This window comes from Schistocerca americana, chromosome 8 (assembly GCF_021461395.2).
Source record: "Schistocerca americana isolate TAMUIC-IGC-003095 chromosome 8, iqSchAmer2.1, whole genome shotgun sequence".
Lineage (NCBI taxonomy): Eukaryota > Metazoa > Arthropoda > Insecta > Orthoptera > Acrididae > Schistocerca > Schistocerca americana.
In genome coordinates, this window is record NC_060126.1 from 507,086,827 (window position 1) to 507,114,120 (window position 27,294).

Sequence of the window (27,294 nt, forward strand, 5' to 3'; positions counted from 1 at the left end):
CCCCTACTCTTGTCATCTACGGCACTCTTACAGCACAGCGGGACGTCGATGATATTCTATCCCCCATTTTATTGCCCTGGGCTTATATTTCAGCAAGATAATGCCCGAGAGTTTCTACTGTTGGTCTTTATGCTTCACAAACCCTGTGTTGGCCAGCAACGTCACCTGATCTCTCCACAGATGAGAGAGTTAGGAGCACTGTGGGCACGGCACTTCAACCAGCTCGGGATTTTGATGACCCAATGTGACAATTGGACAGGATTGCGCATGATATCCTTCAGAAAGACATCCAACGACTCCGTCAATCAATAACTGCTTGCATAAGGCCCAAAGGTCGGCCAACGCGTTATTGACATGGTCAATTTGTGAAGCTCTTTCTGTTGAACAAATCATCCAATGTTTCTGAAATTGCAATCATCTGTTTGTCTGCACATGTTCATATCTACAGATATCCGTCCCTTACCGATTATTCCTTTATGGTGCTTTTTTTTCTTTTTCTTTTTTTTTTTGGGGGGGGGGTGTCCTTAGAGCGTATTTACATGTGGAAGCTAGAGTTCGTCTACCCTTAAAAACGTGTGGATTACTTTCAATTCCCACCATTTGATTCAACAAACTGGGGAACGTTCTGGAATCTAGAAGATTGTATGTAACCGATGATTAAAACACAGAATTTATCAGCAGTGTAGACACATTTGATTCACTGCTCTTCACTAGGTGACGCTGTATCTGGCATTTTCTAGCTGAAGTATTATAGAAAAAACACAGTAAGAAGTTTAGTAGCATTTATGACAACAACTGAGCTTTTTCCCCTACTTTTCTGCAGAATCAATAGTTTAACCAGTACGATTGGTTTGGTGTCTCAGTCACAGTGAATTCCGCTCTCATCGACGAACTACATGTACAAGACTATCAGGGGTATAATTATACAGCCGACAATTCCTTATCGCCGGTGACTATTCATCCTGGCTCTTGAGGGGCACGAGTTACAGCAGTGCTGGTGAACTGTGACTTTCAGTTCACTTTGTTTTCAGAAGCCAGTGATGACTGGTAAAAGCCAGTTCTCCAGGTGCACCGTTCACCTTCCAACTCAATGCTTTATCTGTAAAGAGCTCTGGGGATCATCCACTTCTTGCCGGGCTGCAAAATATCTTTGGGTTTTGTTCACGTTTCATTTGGGAACTCCTAAACTTCTCAACGGCCACTTGAATTTTTTGCTAGTTACTAAGAAGCTTCTCTTAATTTTAGATTCCCATGTGCTGCAGATCTAGAACAAGTGGTGAGTTATGTCGTCAGTGTACTAAGTAGGGCCACATTTTCTCGGACACATACATACAATGTAGAATACTGTGAGGAGCATGGGAGAGGATACTTTCCACAGCACCAGTTGCTGGGGCTTCTTCCTTTCTATTCCGATACGGAGCGCGAGAAGAATGACAGTCTTTTTCTTTAAATGCCTGTGTGCGCGCTCTAATTAATGTAATATTATCCTCACGATCTATACGAAAGCGGTATGAGGGGGAAGTTGTTGCATGTTCCTATTCATCGTTTAAAGCTGGTTCTTGAAATTTTGATAAGTACGCTCCCTCGGTATAATTTGTGTCCATCTTCAAGCATCTGCAAGCACAGATCATTCGGCATCTACGGGGCACTCTCACAAGGACCAAACGAACTTATGACAATTTATGATTCCTTCCCTGTATAGGCTACATTCAGTAACCCATGTTAGTCGTATCTGGCAGAGGTTCCACGCAACTGAGCAATAATCTAGGATGGGTCACACTATTTATAAGAGATTTCATTTCCAGACTGATTGCATTTCTGTAATATTCTCCAATGAATTGAAATCTACAGCCTGCTTTACCTATGACTTTGTGCATCTGATCGTTCTCTCCCACATACACGCAGGTATTCACACCCAGGTATTTGTATCCGTTGGCCAATTCCTGTTGTGACTCGCTGATACTGTAGTTACAGGACACTACGTTTTCTCGTTTTGTGAAGTGAACAATTTCACATTTCTGAACAAGTTGCCACCACTTTGACATCTTATCAAGATCCGGCTGAACACTTGGGCAGTTTTTCTTTCGGACAGTACTTCATAATTGGTAACTACATCATTTGCGAACGTATTAGGTTACTATTGTTAGCAATGTCATTAATATACAACATGAACAGATGAACAGCAAGGTTCCCAACACACTTCCCTGGGCCACATCTAAAGTTACTTCTACATCTGACGATGACTCTCCATCCAATACAAGACGCTGCATCCTCCCTAAAAAACAAAAAAAGTCCTGATTCCAATCACACCTTTCGCTGGCTACTCCTTACGATCGTACTTTTGATAATAAGCGTAGGTATGGTACTGAGTCATGTGCATTTCGGAAATTGAGAAATACTGCATCTACATGACTGCCTTGATCCATGGCTTTCAGTTGGTTTACGTCATGTGAGAAAAGAACGGGTTGGGTTTCACACGATCGATGTTTTCGAAAACCGTGCGATTAGCATTGAGTAGTTCATTCTGTTCGCAATACCTCTCTATGTTTGAACTCATACTGGATGGTAGTTCAGTGAATCACTTCTGCTACCGATCTTGTATACGAGTGTGACCTGTACTTTCTGCCATCCGCTGGGCACGGTTTATTGTCTGAGGGATCTACGATAGATTATACGAGGTGTGTCACTGTAATGAGACTGATAACACTGCGAGAGATTTGGCAACGCTGTGTTGGTCTATTCGTGTAGAACGGTGTATTCATCCTTTCCAGATGCTTAGTCCGCGTTTCAGCTCCTTACAGCCATCACGTGATTTTTTAGAGCGTCATCAATGAAGTTGTGTTTTTGTTATGTGTTACGAAAATGGAACAGCGGAATTTAGAGCAACGTTTTGCCATAAAGATTTGTTTTAAACTTGGGGAATGCGCGAGTGTGCCCTTCAAAAATTTGAAACATGACTATAGGGTACATTGCTTACCACGAGCACAAGTTTTTCCTGGCACAAATCATTTTTGGAAGGTCCAGAACATGGTGAAGATGAACTTCGCTCAACTTCGAAAACCGATGGAAACGTCGAACAGGTGCGTGCTTTTGTTAGATGAGACCGACGTTTAAGAAGTGACCCTAAATAATGGAAAGTGTGAGGTCATCCTCACGAGTGCTAAAAGGAATCCCTTGAACTTCGGTTACACGATAAATCAATCAAATCTAATGGCCGCAAATTCAACTAAATACCTAGGAATTACAACGACGAATAACTTAAACTGGAAAGACCGCACAAAAAATGTTGTGCTGAAGGCGGGCAAAGAACTGTGTTTTATTGTCAAAACACTTGGAAGATGCAACAGACCTACTAAAGGGACTGCCTACACTACGCTCGTTCGTCCTGTTTTGGAGTACTTCTGTGCGTTGTAGGATCCTTACCAGATAGGATTGACGGAGTACATCGAAAAAGTTCGGAGAAGGCCAGCTCGTTTTGTAGTATTGCAAAATTGAGGAGAGTGTGTCATTGATATAATACAAGATTTGCGGTGCATATCATTAAAACAGAAGCGTTTCTCGTTGCGGCGGAATTATCTCATGAAATTTCAATCACCAACTTTCTCCTCCGAATGCAAAAACATTTTTGACGTCGACCTACCTAGGGAGAACAATCATAATAAAATAAGGGAAATCAGAGATCGCACGGAAAGATATTTCCGCACGCTGTTCGAGAGTGGAATAACAGAATTATTGTATATGAAGGTAGTATCTGTTTCCGAAATAACAGATACCACTGATGACCGTGCAGCTTCTCTAGAATGAAATGATATTTAAATCGACACCCTAGCTGCAAACAGGCGTTGATATACATCATTGGGGCCATGTTGAAAATGTGTGCCTCGACCGGGACTCGAACCCGGGCGGGATCTCCTGCTTACATGGCAGACGCTCCATACTTTCTTTTTTTTTTTTGCATTTTGCTCGTTTTAGATCGTCGTGTTTGGTCGTTGCGGACGTCATAGGACATCCGTTCAAGTTCGTATGTTGATCCTTCCACTCAGTTTTTTATTACAGAGGCCAACCAGTTCTCTGACCGAACACGCTGAGCTACCGTGCCAGCATCCATCTGAGCCACCAAGGGCACAGAGCATAGTGCGCCTTCAGGGACTTATCCCTTGCACGCTCCCCGTGAAACCCACATTCCCAACATGTCCACACCACTACATTCGTAGTGCGCCTAATAGATGTTTACCCATCACACTCATTACTCGTGGCAGATTAATCTACCAAGTCCCGTACGATTTGGGGCATAGCGTGTGCGTTCGCACAAGAAGGCCAATGGCCGGGTAGCCATATTTTGACTATATAATTATGAAGGTAGGATCTGTTCCCGAAAGAACAGATACCATTGATGACCGTGCAGCTTCTCTAGAATGAAATGATAATTAAGTCGACACCCTAGCTGCAACGTCTATGCTCTACACCCGTTAGCTCATCCGCTCTGATCACATCAACGTGTGGCTCGAGAGTGGACCGCTGTGTGTCACAACAAGGATCTCGACGTCGCGGCCCGAATCGTGAGGCTGGTGCAAACCTCAGCGGGCAGCCTCTGCGCAGTATCTGCCTCACCTCCCATTTAGTACACTTACCCGGACAAGAGAGGCTCACCCTTCGCGAACAGTACTGATACCTAGCTAGCTCCTCGTGTTTCAGATTAGAAACAAAAATTCGTAATGGTGGGTCGGATGCAACATCACTGAGTAAAATGTGCCAAATGTTGGGAGCCTTTGGCTGGTATTTTATAACCCATGTTGTTACTACCTCGTTTGCTTAGCAACGATCTCAAAGTTGATGTTACTTAGACATCCGTTAAAATGCACAATTATGTAGTATGTGAAAACACACATACCTTATGGAATTTGCACTGTTCTATTTACTGAACTGGATACATTGGGTAATAAGTCCCTTGTTTCCTGACTGAAGGTTTTTGCAAATGTACAACTGCAATATTCTTCCCACGGGAAGTTGGTTAACGAACATCAAACAGCACATCGCGGGGACTGAGAGCTTGCTTTCGTCTTTAAAGGCAAGACTGCCCATCCTAATTCACGTGTAGCCTTCATATCTGTTTGCTCTTTATGATCTTCACGCTTCTTCAAACTTACAAAACCACGCGTTTGACACTTTTACTTTGGCGCTGCTCTAGCTTATTTACTAAGACAGTCACTTACTTACAGTGTCAAAAACTACTCAAATTGCAGCTGTCGTGCCTTCCACAACACAGGTTGTGTGAGTTGAATATGAAGATGAAAGGCGTCACAAACATCTACTAGATGGACAGGCAAAGGAGGAAGACGGAAACGGTGAGTCACCCAGTCTAAAGATGAATGAAGAAGTCACCGCTTCCAGACGGTGTTCAGCCGGCGGGAGAGAAGGCATCAGATAGGAACTTGGCCAGCACTTCTGTTTATTGGCAACTGCCCGTGCGGGTTACAGGGGCACTGCGGCCTGCGCAGCAGCTAAGCGCATGCTGGTAATATAAGCCTGACTGCCCATGATTAACACGCAACGGAACAATGTAGGAGCGCTTCACAAGTATGGAAAGGCGTACGGTTGGATGTACTCTAATTCAACATATAAAGTGGTCGTTTAAATCGCATTTGTACGTGGTAAGTGAATTGAACCGTGAAAATAATTTTATTTTGAGTAGTATTTGACACAGAATTGTGCAATAAGTGACATTTATGCGAATACGAGACAAAAGATAAGACATTATTTGTAGCTCGAATGTACCAATTCTGATCCTGGTATACCTCTCATTTTAAGAAGCAATATGGGTTCACAAACAATCAGAAAAAAAGCGACGCAATACAAATTTGAGAAATGATATCCATTTTGTTTTGTTATCCGTGATAAATAAAGGATCTTCGAAGATAAGTTTATAATCGTGTCTACATTCGCGTTTCATGTACTGTACGTTCAACGGGCGGAGAAAAAAAAATACCTGTGCGTCTAGTAGACAAACCGAAACAAGCTAGACAGTTTAATTGCAATTAGAAATTAAAGAATTGTCATTTAATATGGCTGTCTTCTGACATACAAACTCTTGATCTTCACGAATCAATGCTTAGTTGACAATACTCTTTTCCATTGGAACAAAATACTAAAATTCCTTTGCTATTTTACATTCTCTGATTTGATATTTAGTGCACAAATACAGACTTTTTCGTTTGTCATTTTAAGCTAAATTAAACTTTGCAAAGGTGACGTTGAACGCGGTGCATGATGCTATTGTCTAGCAGAAGAATGAAAGCTGCTCAGACCATACCAGGAAGCTAAATGGGTGCATGAGTGACTTGGAGAATATTTGAATCAACAGATAAGTATAGAAAAGAGAAAGCTCACTCTTCGAGTGCAGTCTTCAAGAGAGCACAGTGGTTCTGGTGTATACGTCGTATAATACACAGAAACGGATTATGGCAGGCATTCTGCACGGTGATGTCGTGTATAAATAACAGGAGGTATTCATCATAAGTCTTATGAGTCTTTCGTCAGGTTTGGGATCATTCTCCCCGCTTCCAGTCTTTTTATCTTTCAGTACTTATTACCGTCAATAATGTCGATAATTTTATATTCTTTCCATCTTTGATCTCTCTATAATTCTTCTGCTCTACTACTCCTTTCGTTGTCAACTCAGTTATCCCAGAACGTTTTCAGTATTAGAGTTTGGTAGTATCGAACTGCCGCGCGGAGTAGCCGCGCGGTCGAGAGGGCCTTCCACGGTTCGCGCGGCTCCCTCCGTCGGAGGTTCGAGTCCTTCCTCGAGCATGGGTGTGCGTGTGTGTGTTGTCCTTAGCGTAAGTTAGTTTAAGTTAGATTAAGTAGTGTGTAAGCTTTGGGACCGTTGACCTAAGCAGTTTGGCCCCATAGGAACTTACAACCAATTAAAGTATCGAACTTGGGGTCTTTGGATAAGTGGCCAAAGATGCTAAAGATTAGAATACACGACATTCCTGGTTACATACTATGCATAAAGTTGATGTCAGAGGTGCAAAGTTCGGCAGTCTGAAACAAATAAATGGAACAGAAACGTGGTCAGCAAATATCCTTTAAACAGCAAAGTTGTTTCTTATGGAAATGGAAATGTTAGGTCGCACCATCACAGTATCAAAACTACCATAAACAATCGGAAAATTAGTTAACTGTAATATGGGATGGCTAAGCTACCTTCAATTAAAAACTGTCATGTAAAAGAACGCCGTTTTGCACATACCATACCACCGTTTAAATTTTCCTTTGTAAGGATGGAAAATAGGTACTAGCAAAATACGAGTCACGGCTAGAAATGAAGGGGTGATATCATACAACAGGCAGCTTGAATTAATGACTGGTTCGCACCTGAGCAATAGCGTTGCGAACGTAACCGCCGTACTGCACTGTGTTCGCTGCTGTCTGCTTTCGCAACACTGTATCTGCAACAACTGATCAGTTACAATCGCGAAGGAACCTCAACTCACCTGACGCAAAGACCAAGGTATCGACAGCTACTGAGAGTCATCCCTTAAGTAGACCCGTATACACGTAAAGAAAGTATTCGTCCGAGGAGATCATGCTCAAAGTCACGTGCACTACAACTGGGTATGACGCCTTGTCCCTGGATTCCCTGTTAAATAGACTGAAACATTAGTACACAGAGACCTTCTTGACGGTTGACAGTGCTTGATGGTACAGGGCGTCATTTTTGGAGGCGAGGACAACGCTACAGATTGTATGCATTACTGTATATGCGATAGGCTATATTTTTAATCATAGCGAGAGTTTCCATTTATGAAGTTTGGTGTGATACGTGGCCGCCGAAAACATGCCACTCGATAACTTCGACTTCTGTTGGATCTTGTATTGCTAAGCATCTTCTCTAGTTGGGCTATCATTAGGAGATTTTTGATTTGCCTAAGATGAGTCTAGCTGGCTGTGAAAAGGTTCCAAATCGTCCACAATACTATAACGACGAAACCACAATGAAGCACAGTTAGCTAGTTATCGATTTTCATATGTAGTTACAGCTCTTCCAAATTTAGTCACTATCTACATATATATTCCAGTGAAGTGAACAAAACAAAGCAGAACCTCACACAAACATTACGTAAAAATGGCAGAGTATAAAGAAATGCACACTTGAAAATGGGAATCATTTCCCGAAACGTGTCATGTAAAATATGAATAAAAGAAAATCATGACTGGTAATAGAAAAGTTATTTATAAACAAATCCATTGTTTCCACAGTCGCAGTCTTAAAAAAAGATTTATAATGGACAAAATCAGATTAAGGAGTATTGTTATATTGAAGGCGAGAGTGTCGTACAGAGTGTCTGCGGAAAAAATTACTTCGGTGAGAAGAGCGAGAGGGAAGTTGTTTCGATTTCTCGCCCGAACAGCGAATGTGAAGAAGGACACTTAAGGCAATCAAGCGAGATTTCAGAAAACGAGCGCTTTACTTGTAGACACCAGAAACGTTTTGTCATATTGCTTAGAAAGGACGTAGAAGTCTATGGTCATGAGACTCGATCTGACCAAGTTTGTTGAAACAACAATAAACTGTGTGGTCTTCACAGAGGTTCAAGTGACTTTATTCACAAACTATTAATTACCATCTCGAGACTTTTCTCTTGAGACGTCGATGGGCGTTGAACTGCAACCAGTGAACGGTTAAGTGGAGACAGCAAGCGATGTGAATCCTCTGGACCAGTGGTCAAGTCTAGTGCCTCTGGCAGCAGAGGCTCTCCGGCCCCGTTCCAAGCATCAAATAGAGACTGTTGACCGACATGCCACTAAGGGAATACAGTAGGGAGCGGAACTTGATCGGCTCTGAGAGAAGTTTCGGTTGCCGTACGTGAGGTAATTTCGTCGGACAGCGAATCTACAGTGCAGAGTCTGGATCACGCAGACTGTGTTAGCAATTATTGTTCCAGCTGGAGGTAAGGCTAGTATCCTGAATAGAAGGTTATCTCAAGGCATACAAGGGTCACGAGTAATTAATTAATTAATAAACTGCGGGAGAAGACAGCAGTAATTTTTGAACAGATTTCTTTTTCCCGAAAACATCTGCATTATTTTTTCTGGAATTGCTTAAGGCACGTGTTGATAGGTTTGATGGAACATGGTGGAGGAATGGATTCTGCACAGTATTACAAGAAAAATTCAATGGTACCACTGCGGAAGCAGTGTGATCAAGGTCTCACACACTAAGGCATTTCTAAAATGATGTTACGTCATGAAGACGTCATGAAGACCAGACTGGATTAGTAAGAGGAAGCAAATCACACACGGGACGTCGTCGACAATATGCACTGAGACGACAAAAGTCATGGGATAGCGATACGCACATATACAGATGGCGGTAGTATCGCGTATGCAAGGTGTAAAACGTCAGTGTATTGGAGGAGCTGTCATTTTTACTCAGGTGATTCATGTTAAAAAGTTTTCCACATGATTATGGCCGCAAGACGGGGATTAACAGACTTTCCACGTGGAATGGTAGGTGGAGCTAGACGCATGATACATACCATTGCGGAAATCGTTAGGGATTTCAATATTCCGAGATCGACAGTGTCAAGAGTGCGCGAGAATACCACGTTTCAGGCATTATCTCTCAGCACAGACAACGCGGTGGCCGACCGCCTTCACTTAACGATCGAGAGTTGCGACTTTTGCGTAGATGTCAGTGCTAACAAGCAATACTGCGTGAAATAACCACAGAAATCAATGTGGGACGTACAACCGACCTATTCGTTAGGACAATGCGGCGGAATTTGGAGTTAGTGCTCTATGGCAGCAGGCGACCGACGCGAGTGCCTTTGCTGACAGCACGACATCGCCTAGGCGTCTCGCCCGGGATCGTGATTATATCGATTGGACCCCACACGACCGGAAAGCCGTGGTCTGGTCAGATCAGTCCCGATTTCAGTTGGTAAGAGCTGATGGTAGTATTAGAGTGTGGCGCAGACCCACGAGGTCATGGATCCAAGTTGTCAACAACGCGCTCTGCAAGCTGATGGTGTCTCCATAATAGTGTGGGTTGTGTTTACATGGAACGGACTGGGTCCTCTGGTCCAACTTAACCCATAATTGGCTGGAAATGGTTATGCTCGACTACGTGAAGACCATTTGCAGCCATTTATGGACTTCATGTTCCCAAGCAACGATGTAATTTTTACGGATAACAATGCGCCATGTCACCGGGCATCAATTGCTTACCACTGGTTTGAAGAACGTTTTGTACACATGAAGCTAATAATTTGGCCACCCAGATCGTCCGACATGAATCCCATCGAATATTTATAGGACATAATGGAGAAATCAGTTCGTGCACAAAATCCTGCACCGGAAACACTTTCGCAATTATGGACAGCTTTAGAGGCAGCCTGGCTTAGTATTCATGCAGGGGACTTTTCAACGACTTGTCGAGTTCATGCCTGGCCGAACTGCTGCACTTCGCTGGGTAAAAGCAGTTACGATACGATATTTGCAGGTATCCCATGACTTTTATCTCCTCAGTGTAAAGATAACATCAAGTAAAGTAAGGGGACACCGTAAACTGCAACATCTTCTGATTCGAATTTTATCTTTTGACGATGAAAAGACCAGATCTAATAAATAAACGACACTTCATCCAGTAGATTATCATATTAATGAGGTGGTTAAACGGTTAAGGAAGTAGTACAGCAGTTAATTCAAGTGGGCGCTCGATATCCAGTTAATGGCTGTGTACAGTCACTTTGTATGCATCACCTCGGTGGTGAATATGCTTCGGTATCTACGTCTACATATACACTCCGCATCCCAACTCGCGGTGTGTGGCGGAGGGTACTTTTTGTACAAATAACTGATCCCCTTCGCCGCTCTTGGTTCGATCTTCTCTCTGTCTTCTGTCAGTACTGTCTGGTAAGGATCCCAAATGGGCGAACACTACTCAAGAATAGCTCGAACTTCCGTCATGGATGAGTTACATTTCCTTGAAATTCTTCCTCTCAACCTGAGTCTGGCATCTGCTCCTCCCACTATTTGTTTTATGTTGTCATACCACTTAAGGTCGCTACGGACAGTTACTTCAAGGTATTTTACGGTATATACTCTTTCCTGCAGTTTTTCATGAACAGTGTAGTTATATAATAGCTACTTTCTTTTCCTATTTAGGCGCAATATGTTACATTTATATTTACGGTCAGGATCAACTGCCATAGCCTGCACCATTAATCAATCCTTTGAAGGTCATTTTGCAAATCGATGCTGTTTTCTGGCTTTGCTACGTTCTTATAGACAACTCCATCATCTGCGAACAGTCTTAAAGAGCTGCCCATGCATTTTTTTTTTTAATTTGGCCTTTGAGTGTGTACTCAATTTAGCCATCGGCAACACATAGTGACAATGTACACATAATTGAATAAACAAATACAGAAATGCATATTTACAAGAATAAACAGCTTAACTGTTACAGTTTTGTACATAATGTTTTAAAAATTGAATTGAATTGGAAAATAATTAAAAGTGTCTTGGCTTACAATTCACACCAATTCTGAAATACCTTCATCAGCAAGACTTATTTATAATTTACGTACACCATTAAAACCTACAGATTGTAACCAGAACTCTTGATGAAGTTAACTATCACTTTATATAGACGAACGTCTTCAGTACACAAAAGAGAAGAAGCTGATTGAGGAAGATGGTAGCCCATACTCAGTAATGTCTTCAGAAAGACCAACCGTTCACGGTCAAATTTGGGGCACATAAATAAGATGTGGTTGGCACCAGCTTCCGACTCAGGATCACACTCACATGCTGGTGAACTGTAAACGTTGATCCGATGTAGATGTTGTGGGAAAGAGGCATGATTGAAGCGGAGTCTTATGATCGTAGAAATCGTGGATCGGTCCAGATGCGTCCTCATGAACCACGGCTGTGAAGGAATCCGAGGTTGTAGCACTGCGTAATAACCGCCTTTTGTCTGTTGAGAAACGTTCCACATTTCCTGCCATTGTTGTCTTGCGTGATCCTTGACTTCACGTAAGTAGTCTGTATAAGGAAGGTGCAGATCCAGGACGGTGCCTAAGGTTGCCGCTTGTTTGGCTAATGCATCAACTTCATCAATATAGAGGATACCAGAGTGGGAAGGTACCCGCAACAAATGGATCGTCCGGCCCGTGCGTGTGCTGCGAATATATTCAGATATCACATCCAAGATATAACTGTTGGTTGTTTTGTTCCATCGACTGTACTGAATGTTTTTAAGAACGCTTTGCGAGTCAGATACTATCAATATCTTGGGGAAGAAAGTGCTAGAGACAAACTTAAGTGCTTCCAAAACTGTCACTGTCTCCGCCGTAAAAACAGAAGTGCTCGTAGGCAGTTTGAAGGTTTTGCGGATCTGGATCTGAGGGCAGAAAAAAGCGCATCCTGTACACTCTTCTTGCGGAATTTTGGAGCCATCGGTATATACACAGAGAAAACCCGGCCATTGTGCTTGAACGAGACGACTGAAGCCAACGTTGACATTAGTACTGTCCAGCCAGGTCGTACTTAAATAATGGACTGGGATCTGAGAGCAGAGCGTTTGAAGATCAGATTCAAAAACAGGTAGATACGTTCTTTGAGTAATCAGGGTACTGATACCGTAGATCATCCGTGAAGGAATTCCGAATCCTGCCAGCCTGTCCAAGAGCATCGGTATTTGTACGTGATCATATGCACCCTTAACGTCAAGAGAAGCTGCCACTACTGTCTCTTTCGTTTGAAAGGCTGACGTGATATCCATATTAAGCAAAAATAGGTTATCCATGGTCCCTTTGCCTTTTCTGAAGCCGTATTGACTCCGAGGCAACAAATTACTTTTTTCAAGCCACCATTCTAGTCTCCTTTTTACCATTCGTTCCAGTGTTTTTGCAACACACGACGACAAGGCAATAGGTCTATAATTAGTACCGACATTTGGATCTTTACCACTTTTGAGAATTGGATTTATTACTTGCGTCTTCCATGTTGATATGAGATCTTTCTTCATCCAGTACTGATTAAAAATGTTCAAGAGAAAGTCTTTCGCTTCTATAGGCAGGTGTGCAAGCATAGAGTAGTGTATATGATCAATGCCAGGGCAACTGTCGCTCGATACTTTAATAGCTTCGTTGAGTTCTTCTTTAGAGAAAGGACGAAGGAGAACATGATAGCGGTCTTCTTCAGCAGGGAACCGATGGTTTAAAAACGGCACCGTGGGAGGAGCGATTGTATCTATGAATTCCTCTAACCAGGCCGTGGTAGCAGGAGGGGAGGAAGACAGTCTTCTTGTTCTAAAAGCTTTTATTTTATGCCAGATGCCTGCCATACTGGTTTCATTATTTAGGGACAGGGAAAATTGTTTCCAACTGTCCTTCTTGGTTTTCTTCAGGAATTTGTTAACTCGCGCATTCACTTTTTGCACAGCCAAGAAGTTGTCCAACGAAGGATTCTGATGATAGGTTTTCAAGGCGAGTCGTCGCTTCGCAACTTCCCGAGAGCATTCAGAATTCCACCAAGGAGGAGAACGGTGCTTCATTACTGTAAACTCTTTTTTCTTAGGGATGCTGATGCCAGCTGCGACGTTCATAGCATTGAGTAAAACTGGGTATGCATCTTCGTTCCGTAAGTCACGTCTCGTATTTGCGAGTGCCCGCCGAACCGTTTCCTTATAAGAGGCCCAATTGGCTTCCTTGATTTTCCACGTACTATTAGAGTAACAGATATGCGGAGTATCGACATTGATGTTAATGAGAAACTCTATTGGGAAATGATCGGATCCCATTGAATCTTTTTTAACGCACCAATTAGGTATTCCAGTAAAGCAGGGGGTGCAGAGAGTTACATCAACTGTGGAGGGTCTACGGAGAGGTGAAGTTATCATAGTAGGAGAGCCATGGTTAACACCAGGTTATTATCTTCGATATCGCTTATCAAGGTCCTGCCGTTCCCGTCTGTCACGTCTCCTCCCCACGCTACATTGTGGGCATTCACGTCTCCAGCTATGATAAAGGGAGGACGAAGCTGACTTATTGTCCCCAGTCATCTTCCACGATACTGTGGTGGGGAGCGTTATACAACGAGACAACTGTAAAGGTTTTGTGGGCAGTTCGTATCTCCACAGCAACTAATTCACGGTTGGTGACGGGTACGTGTAACGGGTGTGGTCGATGCGGCAGCGAAGCTTTTACCAGTATAGCTACGCCGCCCCACCCATCGAGACGGTCTTCCCTTACTATAGAATAATTTTGAAAGCGAACAGTTCGTTCGAATTTGAACCAAGTTTCACATAACAGAACGATATCAGGCTGACTGACGAACAGTTCTCGTTGCAAGCTTTCTGTATTAGAATTAGCCGATCTCGCATTCCACTGCAATACTTTTAAAGCCGCCATAATTTAGGGAGAGAGAGATTGAAATATGCCAGTAACGAGGTGCCGGATATCTGAATTGTTCATAGCACTATTTTGTCTCAGGTTTTGCATGACAATATCAATCACATTTATTATCTTATCTATAAGTTCAGCATGACCTTGAGGCTGTCGTTGATTCGGCGCTTGTGGGGTTGCTAATATGTGAGCAGCAGGCTGGTATGGATTTTGGCTGATAGGAGTGAATGAATGTTGCATGGGATATAACAGGCTGCGGTACCAGACCACTCACTAACGTTACTTTGGTTGTTTACTTGCGCCTGCCGCCGGGGAGGCCGGTAAGCGACGTGTGTCTGCTGGGGCACAGTTGCACACTGAGTTGCGTCCCCACTTCCGCGTTGTTGACTCTGCACACTTGCGGCGGGCAGCGGCGGGAAGAGTTGTGGGTTTTGAAAGTCCGGAGAGCTCAAATTTGTTGGAGCAGGAATGATCGGAGCCGGCAAATGATGTTGTTGAAACCCGGTGACGGATGCATAGGTTGGCATACGAGCAATAGACAGCGCATCCCTGACGTCAATGTTGTTGAACGTAGATAATTCTTGAGCTCGTCGCCGTATATGGTATTCCGGGCAGGAACGGTCCGTGGATGCGTGTTGTCCCCCGCAATGAGCGCAAATAGTGATAGGTGAGACACAGGATTCAACATTATGTGGACCACTACATTTAATGCATCTCATCTGAGATCGACATTGTTTGCTGATGTGCCCGTCACGAAGACAACTAAAGCACTGCCTGACAGTTGGTACATACAGGTCTACGGGACACCTTGTTCCGTGAATAGACACGGCTTCCGGTAAGGTTTGAGAGTCGAAAGTTAACAAACAGGTCTGCAATTTAACGATTTGGTCTTTACCATCTCTCTTCGTAAACCTCCGAACGCCTACAACAGGGAAGGGAGATTGTACGACTTCCAAAATCTCCGCTTCTTCAAGGTTGGTGTCTACTTTCCTGATTACTCCCAGCTTATGGACAGCAAAGGAAGGAATGTAACCTTCTATATTTTTGACTTTAATACCTCACTGGTAACTATGAAATTAGCCTTGTCTGGGGTTTTCAGTTCCACCTTAACTTTTGCTTTTCCTGCTGAAGAGATGTTAAGTATAGAATTCTTCACTTCTGGCAAGGAAATATGCAATAATTTCCCTAGTGCCATAGGGTGCAAGCGGCCTAAGTTTTTGTCCAAACATTCCATGTAAACTACGACTGGTCCCCTGTCTGTACGTTTGTAAAAGTTGAGAGGCCTCGGAGTAGGTGCAGGTCCCACAGGAGGGGGCATGTTGGTTAGGAGTGAGCCCAGAAGCAGTTGCTACAGGGGGTCTGCTACATTTGAAACGTCAGTTACAGGTAAGAGTTGATTAGCGTCTGCTATGAAGGTTTTGGAATTTCTTAAATCCAGACTGACCTCACTTTGTCGCTTGTTTCTCGTAGCGGAGAAGCTGGAGGAATCCTGTTCCGATAAATCCATTTGCTCTTCTGCCGGCTGTATTCCAGATTCTCCCCGAACAACTGCTAACGAGTGGCTGATCACAGCCGTCGTGTTGTCCAATGTAGTTCCTGGAGGAGCTGGTAAGGGTGCTGCATCTGGATGTAGCCGATGGGCAGGTGGTTGTTGTTGATGCTGTCCCACAGGGACGTCAAAGTCACCACCCCCTTCTCCATACACCCCACCATAGATGGCGGGGCTTGCCGTCACCGATAGTAATGTTAGGTGTTAATGTGCCTAACAGAAAACCGTACCAAACGAAAGCTGTTACGCGCGTGCACTAGTAGGTAAACACAAGCGTCACATGGAAGAGCGACCGCTTAGCACGTCTTAACACTTCCGCGTCTGCAAGCGAACTGTGTGCCCATGCTTTCTACTAGCTCATTTATATACACTGTAAACAGTAACGGTCCTATTACACTTCGTTGGGATACTCTGGAAATTACCTTTAATTGTGTCAGTTTTGTTCCGCTAAGAGCGACGTGTTGAGTTCTGTCTGCAAGAAAGTCTTGAATCCAATCGCAATTCTGCTCCGATGCTCGTATATTTTTCGTTAATAGGCAATGCAAGACGGTATCAAATGACTTCCTGAAGCCAAGGAACACAGCAACATCATGAGCGTCATTGTCTACGGCGTTGTGGATCTCATGGAGGAACAGAGCGAGCTGAGTTTCGCAAGATCTCTTTTTGTGCAATCCATGTTGATTTTTATAGAGCATGTTTTCTTTCTGCAACAAGGCTTTAATTTTTCAGCGTAAAACATGTTCCATAATCCTACAACATATTGACGTGTCAGCGATAGAAACCTCTAATTAAGGGCATCTGTCCTACGTCCCTTTTTAAAGGCGGGAATGAAATGCGCTTTCTTCCAGTCGCTAGGTACCCTTCGCTGCTCAAGCGATCTACGATAATTAATCTGTTGCTAGAAGTGCAGCAAATTCTGTCGCATAAGCTTTTTAGAATCTTATAAGGGGAAGGCCTCAGACACGGCCAACCGTGGCAGGTGGCTTGTATACAACTTAAAACGAAGTTCTCTTAGATATTTTGGCTCAACACCCTTTTTTGAGAAAATCACCTCTAAAGATTATGACGAGCAATCGACTCCAAATTGGCGGGGTCAATAGATAATTGTAAATAGAGCATCTTTCGTCGTCAGGTGTGTGGTCCACAAATGCAGACTTTTCCAGAAATCGAGGAAAGAAACTTTTACAACTGCCCGCACGGTAAACGCTTTTCGCCGAGAGCGCCGATAGCACAACGGCCAAGGTAACATCGGCACGATGGCTGAACGTGTTCGGTCAGAGGATTAGTTCCCATCTACAACTAAAAAAAAAAAGGCTGAGTGGATGGATCTACAGCGAACTTCAAGGGGTGTCATGGGACGTCTGCCCCGAACAAATACAACTAACTATAACGAACAAAATGAGGTTAAAAAAATGTAACTGGCTGGGAAGCGGAGAACCTGGGTTCGAATCTCGAGGAAACCTAGCGGATGTTGTTCTTCTCGTTCGTATTTTTCCATATCTCAATTGGTAGGGATAGGAGGGTTAATAAGGCAAGTAAATCAATAAGGAATGATAAAGGTAGGCAAATAAATTTCTCAAACCTCTTGGGATAGTAAACAACTGAAATACTACTCCTGGTCACTTTACAATGGCTCTTCCAGTCGCTGTCACGTGTCCTCACTTTTCTTGGAACAACTAGATGGATGGTACTTGTCACACAGACATTCGAAATAAATGTACTCGCGGCACCATGAACATCTAGTGAATGCAATATTTCGACAGCTACACTATTTCTTCCGAAGAGTCGCCGGAAAACAAACTTGGTTTACATTTTAAAATATGGATTTTTCGGGAATTAATTTTGATGCTTACCATGCATACGATATCATTCCCACAAAAATCGGCGCTGAAAGTTGATTATGAATTATGCTGTGAATAGCTATTTCATCCATGCGGTTGTGCAATTCCCGCTGGGTTTTCAGGAGCACACTGCAATTCTGAATCCTCGAAATGTAGTTTTTAACCTGGCGATAGAAATAAACATCACACGGCTGGCACAAAGGTGTGCAGTTTGGCGGTATTACTTTTGCCGTTCACGTCGTTTGACCCTCGTCATTTACAAACATTTGTGTAATACATTAGAGTATTAGTTTGTCCACCCCAGGAATCCAATATTAGACAAAATTTGTTATCAGCAACGTATGGTTTTAAAACATTATCAAGAAATGTTCTGCAAATCGCATTTGTCAATTTCCCGGATTTGGAGCAAGTAATGTAGAGTCAGCTAAGCGACTGACCTCTTCTATAACACGAGGACCAAATGTAACATTCGTCTCTTATAAACACAGGAAAACCTTAGGCAACACTTTTCCAGAGGCTGTGATGGCTTATTGCGCCGTGTACGAATGTTTTAGTTTGTTTTTACTACCGGCTGCGACAAGGGTTACTTTTTCTCCCTTATGCGATAACGTGCGTCGAATGTTCACCTGATACTTGCATCTTGTTTGATCGGTGATGATCACGTAATCACGATTAAAACCGGTGACAAGCGACGCCGTACGCGTGCTGAAAAGAGCCGCCACTTTCTGTATATCTTCTATATTATTTACCTCCTTGTGGGGACGTATTTAGTGACGTCCCGTTGACGACTATTATATTCCGATTTGAAATTACTTGTTCGAGATAATGATGCAGCAAACGTAAAATCCTTGTTGGTCGTGTATTGAAACGCTGCACCTGCAGCCCATTCCTGGAGTATTCTCGTTATTACATTCTCATTACGACGTCGAGATTCAACAAATCGGTCGAATGTTCACTTATTTATCGCCTGGTATCTTCGTATCTTGTCCCTCCTTTAACGATATCATTTTCCCGCAGTTTTAGACCCTTCTTCCTCTCCAGAGCTGTTGTTGCTCCATTCTTTTGCAGTGTTTGTAGGTTCCAATTTGGATGATTTCTGGCTAGCGCTACAGCCTTTACTTTTACTACAAGCGGTACAGCGCCGTAGTTTAGTCGTTTAATAACCGATTCGTAATATCATCGGGAACAGATGAAGCACAGATTGCTTGCGACGTTGACATTTCCAAAGTGTTATGACCATTTTGCGATTCACTAGTCATGGTATCTTCCACTGAATCACCTTCTGCATCGCCTTTATTGTACGGTTCTTCAGTACCAACAAAAATAATTTCGTTCGTCAGCTCCACAAATCCCTCACTCGGAGTTGTCTCCATGTGACAAGGGTTAAAAGTTTAATTCTTTACTAAATCACGTCGTGTGGGAAATTAGTTTCCCTACCTCATTATTATTATTATTATTATTATTATTATTATTCCGTATTGAGTTCCGTACCTTATTAACCCTCCTATCCCTACGAATTCCGATACGAAAAACTACAATAAAAAAAAACCACGTACATTTTACTCGAGATTCGAACCCGGGTTCTCCACTTCCCAGCTAGTTGCCTTGGGCGTTGTGCTCTCGGCGCTCTCGCCGAACAGCGTTTACCATGTGGGTGCATAAGCGGCAGTTTTAAAACGTTCTTTCCTCGAATTCTGGAAAGGTATGCGTTTGCGGATCCCATGTCTGATGATGAAAAATGCTCTATTTACAATTATCTGTCGATTCCGCCAATTTCGAGTCGATGGCTCGTCATAACCTTTATGGGTGATTTTCACAAAAACGGTGGGGTGTTGAGCCAAAATATCTTAAGAGTCTTTCATTTTAGGTTGTACACAAACTCTCTTCCAAATTTGAGCCGAATCGGCTGGCCATGTCTCAGGCCTTCCCCTTGTTAGCCGTGTCATCTAGTCCTGATGCCTTTTCACTTGTGAGGTAAAGGGCGAGTTGTGGCGCCCTGAAAATATTCCAAGTTCGGAGTTGGCGTGGCCCGACAGGACGCTCGGCAAGCCGGGGCTCGTCAGCAACCGCGGGGTGCCGCACATAAGCCTGTGCACGAGGGGTAGCCCCAGCGCATGGTCCAGGCTGACCGCACGCCTGGGAATTCCATGTTGACGCTGTGTCGAGGACTGTGTCGATGAAGGAGATTTGTATGCCAGGAGTGCCAAAGATGGCGGACTCTGTGAAACCATAATGGCAGACATTTCACAGTTCATGTGTCAATTAGTAATAGCCAGAGCAATCATGATACCTCAAAAAGAAACACGTACGTTACCATTATTTGTGTGTGTGAAATCTTATGGGACTTAACTGCTAAGGTCATCAGTCCCTAAGCTTACATGCTACTTAACCTAAATTATCCTAAGGACGCCGGCCGCGGTGGTCTAGCGGTTCTAGGCGCTCAGTCCGGAACCGCGCGACTGCTACGGTCGCAGGTTCGAATCCTGCCTCGCGCATGGATGTGTGTGATGTCCTTAGGTTAGTTAGGTTTAAGTAGTTCTAAGTTCTAGGGGACTGATGACCATAGATGTTAAGTCCCATAGTTCTCAGAGCCATTTGAACCTATCCTAAGGACAAACACACACACCCATGCCCGAGGGAGGACTCGAACCTCCGCCGGGATCAGCCGCACCATCTATGACTGCAGCGCCTTAGACCGCTAGGGTACTCCCGCGCGGCTTACCATTATTTGCACGACGATTCTGATGGTGTAATCAGATTTTCAATATCTTTATTAGTTTAAAGTTTAGTATCTGACTGTAAATTATACAGGTAACACCCAGCAACGAATTTCCAAAATCTAAATGGTTCATCCGATTTTGTCGATCGACGAGTCTATAGAAAGCTATTAGTGTAAACCTAAATTGGTATGAATTACAGGCATGTAACTTGAATAGTACATGTGTTATTGGAGGACAAAGTGGCCTATTACTATGGATCAAACTGTTCAAATGGCTCTGAGCATTATGGAACTTAACTTATGAGGTCATCAGTCCCCTAGAACTTAGAACTACTAAGACCTAACTAACCTAGGGACAGCATACATATCCATGCCCGAGGCAGGATTCGAACCTGCGACTGTAGCGGTCGCGCGGTTCCAGACTGAAGCGCCTAGAGCCGCTCGGCCACACCAGCCGGCAGTGAATCTTTCCCATCCCTTAAGACCTTACTCGGTGATGATATGATGTTTGGTTTGGTCAACTGCGCGGTTATCATCGCCCGTACAAATTCCCATCCTTTGCTCAGTCCATTCTCGCCACTTTCATGAATGATGATGAAATGATGAAGACAACACAAACACCGAGTCGTCTCGAGGCAGGTGAAAACCCCTGACCCCACTGGGAATTGAACCCGGGAACCCGTGCTTGGGAAGCGAGGATGCGACCGCGAGATCACGAGCTGCGGACACGTTACTCGGAACATATTGATTAACATTGCAAGCTGACAGGTTAATGTAAGCGCTAGATAAGGCACTGCAAATGTGAAATCCTGGCATATTAATAAAGAAGTAACCGCCAGAATGTTGAATGCAAGCTTGCAGACGTTGTACTGCTGCCGGATGTCAGTTTGTGGTATGGAGTTCCATGGCTGTTGCACTTGGTCGGTCAATACAGGAACGGTTAATGCTGGTTGTGGATAACGCTGGAGTTATCGTCTGATGATGTGCCATGTTTTCTTGGCTGGAGACAGATTTGGTGATCGAGCAGGCCATGGCAACATGTAAACGCTCTGTAGAGCATGTTGCGTCACCACAGATGTATGTGGGCGAGCGTTATCCCGTTGGATAAACACCCTCAGGCATGCTGTTCATGAATGGCAGCACAACACGTCTAATCACCACACTGACGAACAAATTTGCAGTCAGCGTGCATGGGATAGCCACGAGAGTGATCCTGCTACGCATGTAGGCGCTCAACTGACCTCCTCCTAACCAACAGACAGCCATCACTGGCACCGAGGCCGAACCAGATTCCATCATAAAACACAACAGACATCCATCCTGCCCTCCAATCAGCGCTCGTCTGACACCACTGAAGCGGTGGTTTGGGCTCAGTAGAATGCACGCTACATAGCGTCTGGCTCCGAGCTGTCCATAGAGTAACCGATTTGTAACAGTTCATTGTGTCACTGTGGTCCCAAATGCTTCTCAAATTGCCGCTTCTAAAGGAATACTATGTGCCAGACCCGTACGCCAAACACGATGGTCTTCCCCCTCGGTAATGCCACGTGGCCGCCTGGAGCCTGCCTGGTCTTCTTGCGACTGTACATTCTCGTGACCACTGCTGCCAGCAATCACGTGCAGTAGCTACATTGATGCCACGACTTTCTGCAGTATCGCAGAAGGGATTTCGAGCTTCTCGTAGCCCTATTACAAGACCTCGTTCAAAGTCAGTGGGACGCTGACAATGTCGTCTGCGTCGCCTTACATCCACCTCAATTAACATCAACACACCACGTCTTATCTCAAATGTGACTAACGGTCGCGAGTGTTACGGCATGGATTTAAAGCAAACCTGATTTGCATCCTCGTAGCGGCGCTACTAGCGCCACTCTTCTTTGCGACTGGCGTGAAATCTGAACAGACATCTTTCAGGTATAGAAACACGCCTACCACCGCCCAACTCTTTCTTGTTGTTGCAATTTTGACAATACGATCAAAAAAATTATTAACGATATTCTGCAAGTTCTGTCTGAAGTGGCACTCTACCAGCACAGCTCCTGTTCGAGGCAGCCTGTGATAGCATTCTATTACCATTTTTGACCAACCTTTGATGCTTAACTTCACAAATATTAATTCACATTTGGAATCTATGATTACTTCGCTCGATATTATAGAGTTCCTTATGGCAATAAATACACCGCCACCCTTGGCATCTAACCTACCTTTGCGATGAATATTACAATATGAACTTCGGATTTCGTTACTGTTAGTATTGGGACAAAGCTGTTACCACCCAACTCTCCATTGTTGCCAGATGTATCCAAGATGGCGGCGATGACATCCAAATGGGGGATGTAGACTTGGCAACAGTGCATGCTGTCATCCAAGATAGTGGATTTTGGCGGGAAGTTTGAATTTTGGCGGTATAATAGGTCAATTGGACTACCTCCACTAACCTAACCCACTCCCCCAGAAAATGGCGGGAAGCTCAAATTCCATCAGGATAATTCATCACACCGTGGTTACCTCTACTAACCTAAGAAAATGGTGGGAAGATAGTTCAGTTGGGCTACCTCCACTAACCTTAGTCACCCTACTGCCACCTCTTCCTAGGGATTGGCCGGAAGTTTGAATTTTGGTGGGAAGATAGGTCAATTAGGCTATCTCAACTAACCTAAGAAAATGGCAGAAATAAAGGGCACTTGGGCTTTATCCAGTAAACTAAGTCATCCGACCACCACCTCTTCCTAGGTATTGCTCAGAAAAGGACCCAGCCTGCACTGGGCTGCTGGAGAGAGAAAGGAGTGTACTTTATTTATTCTGGGACAATTTATTTTATTTAGGGTCGGATTTAGAGAGATAGTATATTTATCACAGTGATACAGAACACATGCTCTGACATGCCACACAGCCTACAGACCTGCAAACCACTCGTAAAGAATGCAATACATGTATGTCCAGAGAGCCAAACAACTCGTAAATCGTCAAAATAATAATCCATCTAAAAGAGTGCAAACATGCTTGCTAATCATCAACTCGCCCATTTAGGACCAGACAGACGTAACTACATTTCTGCCACTTTTGAGTTGTTAGTACCATAAGGTACATGACATCAAGACCTAAGTCATGAGCAAACAAGTGTAACTGTATCTTATGTGTTTTCCGTTTTAGTTGTCTATGTATCTACATTTTACGAAAAATAGTAAGAGTCAGACAGACGGAAGAGCTGATCCGTTTTTAGACCACTGGACGCAGCTAGTTTGTGAAACGGAACATCTCTTACGTTTCTCTGACCCTAACAGAACTGTTAGAAGTTGTTTTTCCTGCTACTTCTCTTCAGAAGCATTGTCGCCATCGCTCTGTGACAGCAATAAAATGCTACTTCCTGGCAAGGAAGATAAATATTGTTTGTGAATGGGTTTACAAGCAAGTAGGAGCGCTATGGAGTACAGAGGAAGGAGGAGGGATCAAATGTGCCTTAGAGGAGCAGAATGTAATGGAATCTTGCAAGTATTAGAACCTGATTCTTAGTGTATGTATTTCGGTGGTAAGTACTATTATAATAATAATAATAATAATAATAATAATAATAATAATAATATTGTTATTACAGCTTTGTCATCATCATTATTATTATCACTATTATTATTTTTTATTATTATTATTTCTATTACTGCTGTTGTCATTATTATTATTGTTTATATTTATAGCTGAGGAAGAACGTGATGTGGTGATGGTCAGAATATTCATTGGTTCACATACAGATGATGATCCTTCCTATGAACTGGACAACACTACAGATTCTGGTGAGTCGCCAAACAATTACTAGACACTATAGCAGTTCTAGTTAATTTTTTTCCCTTCCTCTGAATACCTGTCACTTTATTGTTACAGACAGCACTATTGAACATTAAACGTCCAACGTCCCTTGTAAAGAATGTCACAAAAACTGCCGAGGATGCAACTAAATCATCACAAGTAAATCATCACCATCAGGAAGGGGAAACTGCAGATGACAATGTTAGTACTGAGAATAGTAACACAACAAGAAAACGAAAAAGGGTAGCGGGTAAAGAGGAATGGAAAAGAAATCAAAGAAAAATCAATCGACAGCATGGTAGTGCATATATTTCTACGAAGAATTCCGGAGTTCCTGCAAGAAATGTGAAGCCAAAAGATTGCTCTAAATGTCCACAACAATGCCCCAGTAAGTTTACGAAGCAAGACAGACAAAATACCCACAGAGCGTACTGGGATCTTGGGTCAGTTGAGCTACAAATGCAGTACCTAAATAAGTTAGTGGAAGAAGAAGAGAAACGAAGTCAGAGGACAAAATCGGATAACTCACGAAGGAAGAGGACCAAGAAATTCTATCTAATAAAGGGATCTGATAAGATTCAAGTGTGTATGCAGTTTTTTCTCAAGACAATTGACATTTCTGAAACCTTTGTAAGAAATACTATTAAAAAAAAAAAAGAGATGAACATCATGTAACTGAGAAAGAGCGTCCGCATCTCGTGGTCGTGCGGTAGCGTTCTCGCTTCCCACGCCCGGGTTCCCGGGTTCGATTCCCGGCGGGGTCAAGGATTTTCTCTGCCTCGTGATGACTGGGTGTTGTGTGCTGTCCTTAGGTTAGTTAGGTTTAAGTAGTTCTAAGTTCTAGGGGACTGATGACCATAGATGTTAAGTCCCATAGTGCTCAGAGCCATTTGAACCATCTGAAGAAAGAGCAAAGAGGATGTCATGAGCCAGGTATAAAGGGACCTGAAAAAAGTAAAGAGGCTATAAGGAAACACATTAAGAGTTTTCCTACACTTCCTTCTGATTACAAGAGGAAAGAGTGTACAGCAGACTATTTACTTGCTGATATGAGTATTAAGATAATGTATGAGTTACATCGGGAACAACGCTATGAGGAAGGAAAGATAGCTGAGAAATTAGGCTGTATAGGGAGATATTCACAAAGGAATTTAATCTGAAATTCCAACAGGCCACGAAAAGACATGTGTGATAAATGTTTAAAGTTTTCACACCTTTTGGCTGAGGAAAAGGAAGACAAGGATTTAAAAAGGGAATAGGAAGAGCATCTGAAAAGGAAAGAAATGGCAAGGGAATTTAAGAACATTAAGAAAGAATGTGCAAGAAAAGGTGAATCTTTGCAAGCGGAATTTGACTTACAAGCCGTGCTTTACTGCCCTAATGTGAATGCAAACGCAGTATTCTATAAAAAAAGGCTCTTCGCGTATTATCTCACAGTTCTTAGTGTAGGAGGAAACAAAACCGATTGCTACATGTGGGACGAGACAACAGCAAAAGGGAGGTCCATAGAGGTGGCTTCATGTCTGTGGAATTTTTGAAAAATCAAGCACTTGGAAAACCGGTAACCTTGTTTACTGATATATGTGGGGGCCAGAAAAGGAATTCCAACATGAGCACTGTGTGTTTGCATATCGTGAATACACTGGACATTCCAACTATCGATCAATGCTTTTTTGAGCCTGGACATTTACAAATGGAAGTAGACTCAATGCATGCGAGCATCGAAAGAAAAAGTAAACATGAGGGTGTTTTTGATCCAATTGTAAGAATGACTTCCAACAAGTCAATGAATAACACTCAAATTTTAGATTTCAACCAGCTTCAGAAAAAAATAATTCAGATAGGAAAACTGCTGAGAATGGAGAAAGTGTGAAATGGCTTAAGATTGTTTGGATGCGATATAGGAAAGATCAGGCTGACAATGTTTTTCAAGTATTCCTACGATGATCGTGACTTTCAAGTTTTGCACACCAAGAAAAGACCTGGCCTACAAAATTCTGCGAATTCAGGACCTGAAAACAATACTCTGTGCCCAGCATATGAGAGTCCTCTCTGCATAAGTAAAGAAAAGTATTTACGTAAAAATGGTATTATACCTCCTAGGTAACACATATTATATCAAAAACTCAATGCTGCTAACGATTTAGTAAATGAGGAAAATGTGGAAGAATCACAGGAATAGACTTCATGTTTATTTTCAGGTTTTGTCTGCTTTATTATTGTTGTTAGTTCATCACCTTAGCTATTTCATGAACACCACTAATTTTGGCCCGTTTAAATGCCTGTGTTGTATTATTTTTCAAACAGTAATCCACGAACAGAAAAACAGGTGTGAAGGAGCACTGTGTTTCGTTAAAATGATTTTTCTTTTGTTTGTTATTTGAAGATTAGAAAAGAAAAATATTTTTTTGTTACCTATAAATTATTTGTTGTTCAATGATACTGCAGACAAATAATGCAAAGTGAAAATAATAATGACTCATGTATTCTCCATCATAGCCTGATCATAAACTTCCTGGAAAACAGTACTCAATGAAAGCACCAACACACATTCCCATAGCCTGCTCCGTGTAATCTGTATTTGTAAAGACATTATTAACACAACTGCAGTAATCTTTAATGTGATAATATCGCTTAAATCTGCATATTATTTGTTTGATGTTCATATGTTATACAGCAGCAGCCATTAAGTTAAGGATCGGACAAACATAACTGTGTGCATAATTTAATTAAATATTTCATTAGAGTCCATCGAATGACTAAAATATGTAACACCTAGTAGAAAACAAGTCAATGAAGTATACTTTTTATTTACCATAAAACGTTTGTGAAAAACTATCAGAAAGTACTCAGTTTTTTGGACAAAATCTTTAAATCGAATTATCTCAAAAATCTTTAAATCGAATTATCTCAAAACACTGTTTATGTAGTTACATTTCTTTGATCCTAAATGGGCGAACTGTCGAA

At 42.8% G+C, this 27,294-nt stretch overlaps 1 protein-coding gene across 2 annotated transcripts in view; it reads right to left on the reverse strand.

Annotated features, from left to right (window-relative positions):
* The window catches only part of LOC124544869 (trichoplein keratin filament-binding protein), a 754,849-nt gene that overhangs the window by 456,833 nt on the left and 270,722 nt on the right, over positions 1-27,294 (reverse strand). The window lies entirely within an intron of this gene.